Genomic DNA, 9,317 nt, shown 5'->3' with positions numbered 1-9,317 from the left:
AGCCCCCCCAGAGGACTGTGAGGGACGCGGGCAGAGGAAGGAGGGCCCTCCAGAGGACTGTGAGGGACGCGGGCAGAGGAAGGAGAGCCCCTCCCCCCGGAGGACTGTGAGGGACGCGGGCAGAGGAAGGAGAGCCCCCCCAGAGGACTGTGAGGGACGCGGGCAGAGGAAGGAGAGCCCCCCAGAGGACTGTGAGGGACGCGGGCAGAGGAAGGAGAGCCCCCCAGAGGACTGTGAGGGACGCGGGCAGAGGAAGGAGAGCCCCCCAGAGGACTGTGAGGGACGCGGGCAGAGGAAGGAGGGGCCCCCCGGAGGATGGTGAGGGACGCGGGCAGAGGAAGGAGAGCCCCTCCCCCCGGAGGACTGTGTGCGACTTGGGCAGAGGAAGGAGAGCCCCCCAGAGGACTGTGTGGGACTCGGGCAGAGGAAGGAGAGCCCCCCCAGAGGACTGTGAGGGACGCGGGCAGAGGAAGGAGAGCCCCCCAGAGGACTGTGTGGGACGCGGGCAGAGAAAGGAGAGCCCCCCAGAGGACTGTGTGGGACGCGGGCAGAGGAAGGAGAGCCCCCCAGAGGACTGTGTGGGACTCGGGCAGAGGAAGGAGAGCCCCCCCAGAGGACTGTGAGGGACGCGGGCAGAGGAAGGAGAGTCCCCCAGAGGACTGTGAGGGACGCGGGCAGAGGAAGGAGAGCCCCTCTCCCCGGAGGACAGTGTGGGACGCGGGCAGAGGAAGGAGAGCCCCCCAGAGGACTGTGAGGGACGCGGGCAGAGGAAGGAGAGCCCCTCCCACCGGAGGATCGTGTGGGACGCGGGCAGAGGAAGGAGAGCCCCCCAGAGGACTGTGTGGGACGCGGGCAGAGGAAGGAGAGCCCCCCGGAGGACCGCCAGGGGAGAGCCTGTCGACGCATCACCCCTCAGTGTGCGGGCAGGGGCACTGCCCTCAAGTCTGGAGAGTGAGGGGCATTGGATCCACCCATGTTCCTCACTCATCCTTTGCTTGGATGAGGCTCTGGGTCCAGGGGTCGACACCCATGCCTGAGGGTCCCATGCAGGGAGCCGGGGTTACTATAGAAACCAGAAGGCACTGACATCAGCCTTCACCGTGTGCTTCAGAGGTTCCATGAACAAGAGCTGCAAATCCCAGAACAAGCCTTGCCCCATCCCCAAAGGAGAACCTCTTGGGCCCTCAAGGTGCATGCTACAGGCACTTTCAGGGGCACCAGGCCACACAGAGAAGTGATTGAAATGTTTGGCCATGCAGATGAATAAAGCATTAAACTGGAACAACTTCTGCCACTTAAACTTTTAAATCATTCATTGTTAGAAAATTGGATGCAAAGCCATACTGTTAATAAAATAATGAGACTAAAAATATGTTGTAACAAAATATATTATTCATAAAATATGTGACCATTTCAAATGCTCAGTACTTTAAATACCTGCCTCTTAATGTCCACTTTGCAGGGACTTGGCAGAGAATGAAAACCTAAGGTTCAGTCTGGGGAGTCTGGGAGAACCACAATGAACAACAAAATAAAACTCAGATTTGTGGATTGTTGCAGTGCCAGCGTGCGATCTGGTAAAACCTGTGTGTTTGTCTCCAGGCCTTCTGACTCAGCACAACGTTAACCAAGCTCGTGTTCAAAGTCTGAGTTAAGCATTAACGCAAGGCTGTCGTCCGTGTCCTGGACAGCAGGCACCCTCGCTGGGCACATGGGGCTGGGGGCGCCACGGGGAACATCCCACTAGCTGCATGACCTCCTGCCTCTCAGGGCTCTGCTGGGGTCCTCACGGAGCTGAGGCCACTCACAGGTCAGAGCCGCCTGGGCCTTCCCTGGAAGACGTCATCCCAATGGTCCACACATCTGGGGCAGAAATCCCCTGCGATGACTGAGGCACATCACCTGGATGACCTCTCGGAGAGGCTGCCAGAGGCTGAAGGCTGAGACCATCCTGCTGTGTCTGGCAGGAGTGAGAACAGGAGAGGAGGCTGGGAAACTCCTGGATCCATCATTCCGGAATATTCCAAATGGCTGACTTTCAGAGCCGATAAACATCAGGTTCTATAGTAAGGTCATGAAATACAGGAAATGAGCATGGAGCTCCTGGCCACCAGGGTCTGCACAGGAGGGGATTGTCATCAGGTTCACACCACATCTGGGACTCAGAGCATCTCCCGCACTTAGCAGAGACTCCTGAAAACCTGACTTTCTTCAGTAATCAGGCACCAACCTCGGTGGTTTCAAAATGGTCACCCTCCCAACCTCGTGGAGGAGGTTGCCCCAGGGCACAATGAGGTGGGGAGCAGCCCTGCCCTCTGGAACATATGGTCAACCCCGGCCAAGGACATTCCCCTCGCAAAATCACATAGAGAACTGTGGCCCGACGCTTCCCTCCCCTACCAGGTACCTGCCCCCTGGAAAGGGAAGGGGCATGAAGCAACTGCCAGTCAGTGTGGCATCACCCACAGTGCCCAGCAGGATCCCAAGGACACAGCGAGACATCAGGATTCCTGCTCTAACAGAAACTCCGAGGTCAGAGGACTGGGCTTCAGAAGCCAGCTCCTGAAGTTTGTTCATCCTTGGATTTTTATCAGCATCTCACAACTCTGCTAAGATGGGCTTCAGGGATTAGAGTATATAAAATTCACATGCAACCAGAGCAGAAGGAAGCAGGGGAGCTCACTGGACCTGGCCTCTTTTCCTCCCTGTCCAGGTAGACAGACGGGGTCACTGGTCCCAGCCTGTCTGTCTCTGTGAGAGGACTTGTGCACACACCCTTGGTCATGTGATATGGCTGTGCTCCCCCTGCCCCATGATTCTCATGTGTTTTCTGCCCCATCGATGAGATTTCCATCAGCCAATCAAATGTTGTCAGATGTCCCAAGAACAGATGCAATAACACATGTGCATGTGGCTTTGTCTCTTATACTCCATCACACAGGAGGAGCAAGGCCAGGTGGCCATAGGGCAAGGAGGGTGAGACACACATGATAAATTCATTGCATGAGTGTGAGAATAAGTGCCTCTTGTGAGCCAGAGTATCTGGGCAGCTTGTCACATGGTGTTGCCTCCTGGGCACTGACGGATACGCCTGCCTAATGCCGCCTGTAAACAATGACTCAATCAGCTGACAGGCATCCATGGAACCCCAGATGCTCCCTCAGTCCTGTGAGAGCATCTGAGATGCTGGGGCACAACATTCACTCTCAGAGCTTCCATCCCAACCTGGGAGGACCTGGGCATGATGGACCCACCTGGAGAGGCACTAAGATTGAAGTTCGTGGCCCAGATCATAAGGCCAGCAAAGGCTTAGCCAAGTATAAGAGAGGCTTCACACAGCATCCAAAGGCCACATCAATAGGTAGGGTAGGCGGCTCTCAGGGCTCTCAGGTAGGCGGCGACACTGGGTCCACCAGGCCAATAACGGGCAGGAGGATGGGCCTCCAGTCACCGCTCCCCTCTCCCCGTCAAGCCAGCAAGACCCCCAGACACTGGCTGCTCCCCAACTCTCACGAGCAGATGGCTTCCCATCATTCAGCCTGTCTCCCACTGGGCAAGGACCAGCCCAAGACAACTCAGAAATTTCTATATCAGAATGTCTAAGATGAGCGAGCAACAAGCAAGCTCTCCAAGAATCTCATTGCACCTTGGAGGTCAGGGTTCATTCTGCTTCCCCACCGCCCAACCCAATGTTTGTTTAGCAGCAAACAGTTCCTGAGACGGTCTTTGTCCCGAAACCTTGAAAACACAGCCATTGGTGGTTCCTTGTTCTCCAAAAACTGACTGACTTCACCTAAGATTTTTAGGCTAAAATTCCGGAAAGGGAGGGAATGAAATCTAGTCACAGGAAGGCATACACTGCACAAAGTGGATCCATTTATTCAGTCAAGGATAATTACCCGTCACTGTTCTGTAAAAGGTGACACTGATTGGCTATTATTTTGCGAAATGGTTAGAAGATGGTGGACTAAGTTTTACATTCAATCACAGTGAAGTGAATTCTGTTTTCTGCTGACATCCATGGAAGTCAGAGTGGCTTCTGATAGAGACAGAGCCCACAGTGAACTTTACCCAGAAGACCAAAGCCCAGAATCTAAATCACGATCCTGAAGGGGCAACAGTTTAGCCAGTTCAGCCAGTTGGCCAAGATCTTAGCACCAAGTAATAGACACAAGCTTAAAAAGCCTGCATCACCACCGCAAATGTTAAGGGTCCAGCAGAACCAAGCTCCTGCCCACATCGCCCAAGCCTTCCACTTAGCCAAGAGGCCTGTGTCCTCCCCATGTCCACATCCCTTCCCACCCCTGAAAAGTGGCTGCAGCCCCACAGGGCCCAGGAATGGCCCCCCAAGGGAGGAAGGACCAGCCTCCAGGAGCCCCCAGTCCTGGCGGGAACAAGCTGTCCTTTCTGGCTCATTACCTGGTCCGTGAGGTCGAACCAGCAATCTGCAGGTAACCAGCGTGCTGTTCTTTGTTTTCTCCACAGATGCCATCAGTGTTGTGTGTCTGATTCACTGGACGTCGCCCTGTTTATGGGCCTCTGGTCTGCCGATAGGCCAACTCCACATCCCAATCCCTGGACCTGTGGATATGTCCCCTCTCGGGGCCAGAGGACCCTGGGCAAGAGGCTAAGACCAGAGACCTCAGGTTGGGGCTGTGTCCCAGATGGTCCAGAGGGTCTGACCTGTGACACGGACCCCAGCAGACAAGGAGGAGTGCCTCCTCCGCAGAAAGGGGTCAGAGAGGCTGGATGGTGAGAAGGAATCTGCCCACCATCGCTGGTTTGAGGGACAGAGGCTGGACAGTGAGGAAGCAACTCAGCCCTGTGATGGCAAGGAGCTGAGCTGTGCCCATGCTGGGGGAGCCTCAGACAGAGGGGACTTGCCCCAGGCCTCGGATGTGAGCCCACGCCTCCCTGTCATCCATGCAAGACCCTGGCCAGAGGGCCCGACCGCCCTTGACCTGTGACTCACAGGAAGAGCTCACAGATGTGGGCCTTGACTACATCATGCAGGGGCCCTGTTGCAGCAGCCTCCAAAAACTGTGCAGGGACATTGGCACATTTGACCCAGAAAAGAGCTGCCCACAGCCACCCCTGCCCACGGGGTCAAGGAGCAGGTGCCCCAAATGGCACATTGCCGCCACTCGCTGACCCTCCTGATCCACTCCTGGAACCAAAGTAACAAACAGAAAATGAGGGAAACAGCCAGCTTTCCAAAAGAACAAGATAAGCCAGAGAGAGTGGACAGAAAGATCTTTAAAAAAAAAAAAAATGAGGGCATAGTGGCACAAAAGTCCAAAACTTGAGATGAACGTGTGTAAGAAAGAAAAAGAAAAGAAAGTGAAGTTACTCAGTCATGTCCAACTCCTTGCAACCCCATGGACTGTATGTAGCCTACCAGGCTCCTGCTCCATGGGATTCTCCAGGCAAGAATACTGGAGTGGGTTGCCATTTCCTTCTCCAGGAGATCTTCCAAACCCAGGGATTGAACCTGGGTCTCCTGAATTGCAGGCAGATGCTTTACCCTTTGAACCACCAGGGAAGCTTGTGTTAGGAATTCCCAAAAGGGGAGCCACGGGCCCCAAAACACCATCCAGTCTGCCTCCTTGAGCCACAGGCCCCCTGAGAACCTCCAAGTCTACCGCCTTTAGCAGCATCTGGGTGACCTTCGGGGAGAGCCAGGTAGGGTCTGGAATGAGGCCTGCCGGGGTCCCGCACAGAGCTCAGCGTGGGGCAGACAGCACGGTTCACCCGCCCGCCTGGGAGGGAGCCGACTGAGGGGAAGTGGGGTGCTGACTGCAGCCCCGGGCCCACGGTGAAGAGCCCCTTCCCTCCTGGTTCCTCCCCGTTGCTCCAGATGACCGACCGGCCCAGACCCCTCCTCCCCCAGGCCTCCCTGCCCGTTCTCCAGTGTCCGCTCTCAGAAGCACCCTGCCGCTCACCCCCCTCCTCTGCCCCGGGCTCAGCGGGCACTCCCGTCTGAGCAGCGAAGGGCCCTGACTCGGCTTCTCCAGCCCCAGCCCGGCAGCCCCCAACCACACTGACCGAAACATGGGCTGAAGCCCCCAGAGAGAAGCTCAGGAGCAGGACAGGCCCCAGCCTGGTGTGGGGGGCAGGTTGGGCACAGGCTCATGTGAAGAAGGGTCGGGCGCCACACCCCACATGTCCATACAGCCCAGAGTCCCCCGGACGCAGCCCAGCGGCTACAGCTGCGCGGGCCTGGAAGAGGCTGGAGCCGGGGCCACGGGAGGAGGGCCCACATCATGCCAGGTTGGCTTACGACTTGAGCTTCGCGTGGCCACTCGGGAAGCACTAGCCACACAGCTCTGGGCTGGACCCCGTGAGGAGCCAGTGCTCGGGTCCAGGGCCATGCAGATGACCACAGAGAGGCCACAGAGGGCTGGGGCACAGCCATAAATGATGGGAAATCACCACAGGATGGCCAGCTGCCCTCCAGGAAGGCGCTTGACACTAGGACCCAGAGCAGCAGGCCTCGCTCCATCCCCAGCCCCGCTTTGTTTTGTTGCAGTGATGGCAGGGTCATCCTGATTGTGTCTTTGCTTTGAGCTCATAAACTAGGTGTGGGCACCACAGGATGACAGCGGGTAATGAGTCAGCTCGGTCACGGGTGCTTGTAATTCAGCCCCAAGTCCCGGGCAGGCGGCAAGCTTATGAGAGCTCCAAGTTCAGGGGCTGACTTACACCAACGCCACCAGCCTCTCTCTGTCCTCTGCTTCTCACATCTGACATGGGAAACGCAAATTTTAATGATTGCGAGACAAGTTATCGAGGACTCTTAAAGAAAACAATTTAACAGTTTTATGGAAGACAGATTGAGGAACAGTTATGGTAGCATCAGACAAGCAGGAAGAGAAATTATCAGCTCTTGCTGAGGACTCGGTGAAGTCAGACAGTGTCCATCACTGCCCCAAAGAGCATTTATGCTCCTTGAACTCTCTGATGCTGTGAGGTGAGGCCTTTGAGCAGAGTCCATGTTCCTCCAGAAACAGAAACTTACCTTCATCTCGGAAACTCCTGGAAGTTTCTTCTCTTCCAAACCCTTCTGTCATCCTGGGTTCACCCTTCCATGTGCCAACGTTGAAACTTCACATGTTCCAGGTGGCAAAAGTGGCAAAGAACCCACCTGCAAACGCAAGAGATGTAAGGGATGCAGGCTTGACCGCTGGGCTGGGAAGACCCCCTGGAGGAGGGCACGGCCTCCCCCTCCAGTGTTCATGCCTGGAGAATCCCATGGACAGAGGAGCCTGGTGGGCTGCCGTCCACAGGGTCCCAAAGAGTCAGACACAACTGAGTAAATTAGCACGCACATGTTTGTACCTGAAACATTCCTACCACATGATGGAAATACCTCGTACATCCCTCAGGGGAAGATGAGATTTTTGTATATCTCATGTCCGCCCACAAATAATGAGTAATACCAGCCCAATGTCAACCAAAATAGGTTTCCAGAATTGTGATTCGTGATGCCTTCCTCTTTGATAAGAGTCTTCAGGATGTAGTCCCGTGTTTATGCTAGGTTGACGTGGCATGAGATGTTAACATGCTACCATGACATGCTAAGTCCTGTCAACAGGAGGGTCTGACTGTTTAAGGGCCACATCAGGGAGCACGTGGTCTGTCTCTGCCCCTGGCTGCAGGGGGACAAGACCAGCACAGGATAGGAAACCAGCCCGTGTCCGTCTGACGGGGGCCCGGGCCCTGCGACCAAGTTCACGTCGCCCAGAAAACCTTGGGGAACAACTGAGAAAAAGCCAGCACACCTGCTTCAGTAAGGGCACCCAGGCAGGAAGCAGACTCGGGACCATGGGGAAGAGCGTGTTGGCCCCGCACCACGCTGACAAGCTGATGCATCTGGTTCACAAGTCAAGGACATCCGTTGTTCACACAGAGCAAGCAACCCCGCAGGTTTTCACTGGCCATTCAGCTTTGGCATCTTTACCCGTGATTTGGTTGTGAAATATCACCTCTTGGTTCCTGAAGAAGGGGCTGCAGCCGTCATCCCCGTGGTGGACAGCTCTCCACGTCCTCTGGAGCCATCTGCCCTCTCCACGTGTCAACTGCCCAAAGCCGAGGCACTGACTTATTTTTCTGTGTCAGTTATCTTCACACTCCAGCTGTCTCTGTGGCCTTTGAGACAAGGGGGATTTATTTGACCTCATGCTAATGTTTTGTCTGTTTCTGTTTCTATGCAAGGAAATGTTTATCTGTCGAGAGCACATTCTTAGGACACTTGAACTGATCAGGAAACACATAATCCCAGCCTGCAGTGTTTGTGTTTGCACACCTGATTCCATCCAGGAGCTCATATAAGAACAAAGGCATCATGATGCTCCATAAGTAAAATACATTCTAAGGTGGTGAGCACTTTGAAAACACCACTAATTTCCATATTAAGAAGGTGAAACTGTTGCTTAATTTCACAGACTAAGCACTCTACATTGCTGGCTTATTTTTTCTCATTATAAATTTTAAAAGACATTCAAAAAGTGAATAGGAACTTCCACTTTCAGCTAAGATGCCTTAGTAAGAGTGAGGCTTAATTTCTCACTACAGACAATGATAAAACCAAAGAAACTATGTGGGGAGGTGCTCCCCAGTGCTGAGCGGCCCTAGGTACAGTGTGCGGCCCCTCGGGAAGGGGACACGCGCAGAGAGCCCCCGAGCCTCACAGCTCAGACGCTTCCCCACAGAACCCACGAGGAGGCAGAGATCGGGGCCCGCAGCAGACAGGCGTGGCCGGAGGTTCAGGGGAAGAAGCCAGATGTTTACAGCATAGGGAGAAAATGGCTGCCAATCTACCCATCGACAATAAGACGAGGACTTCCCTGGTGGTCCAGTGGTTAAGAATTCATCTGCCAGGGTGGGGACACAGGGCTTCATCCCTGGTCCTGGAAGATCCACAGAGCAGCACAGCCCATCACCACAGCTACTGAAGCCCACATGCCTGAGAGCTGTGTTCTGAGACAAGGGAGGCCAGTGCAACAAGAGGCCCACCACGAATGCTGAGCGCAGCCAAAACAACATAAATGGTTTTTCATTTTTTAAAAAATCAGATGAAATATTAACTTCTCAGAGCAACAAAAAGAAAACAAAACTATCACCAGCATATTCTCATTACAAAAAAGAAAGTTGAAAGTCACTCTTCCAGCAAAAGGAAAAGCACACCAGATGGAAATTTGGAACTCATCCCAAAAAAAATTGAGAATCGTGTAACTGTTAATCAGGGAAAGCTAATCCCTTGCTCACAGCTTAGTAAATGACAAAGTGGCACCTGAATTCAGTGCAAGAAAAGCAAG

At 54.4% G+C, this 9,317-nt stretch overlaps 1 long non-coding RNA gene across 2 annotated transcripts; it reads right to left on the bottom strand.

The window, feature by feature from the left end:
• Positions 1-1,939: 1,939 nt before the first annotated feature.
• LOC133040436 (uncharacterized) lies at positions 1,940-8,732 on the bottom strand. 2 transcript variants are annotated; one of them, XR_009688958.1, is made up of 3 exons: positions 7,986-8,732; positions 7,019-7,144; positions 1,940-2,061 (listed from the first exon to the last, which is right to left on the bottom strand). It is a non-coding gene; the product is annotated as an uncharacterized LOC133040436 (long non-coding RNA). The 2 variants fall into 2 exon arrangements; XR_009688959.1 differs by lacking the exon at positions 7,986-8,732 and adding an exon at positions 7,782-7,933.
• Positions 8,733-9,317: the final 585 nt, after the last annotated feature.

This window comes from Dama dama, chromosome 20 (assembly GCF_033118175.1).
Source record: "Dama dama isolate Ldn47 chromosome 20, ASM3311817v1, whole genome shotgun sequence".
NCBI classification, from domain to species: domain Eukaryota; kingdom Metazoa; phylum Chordata; class Mammalia; order Artiodactyla; family Cervidae; genus Dama; species Dama dama.
The sequence above is the reverse complement of the archived record's forward strand: the minus strand, read 5'-3'. Positions and strand labels throughout refer to the sequence as shown.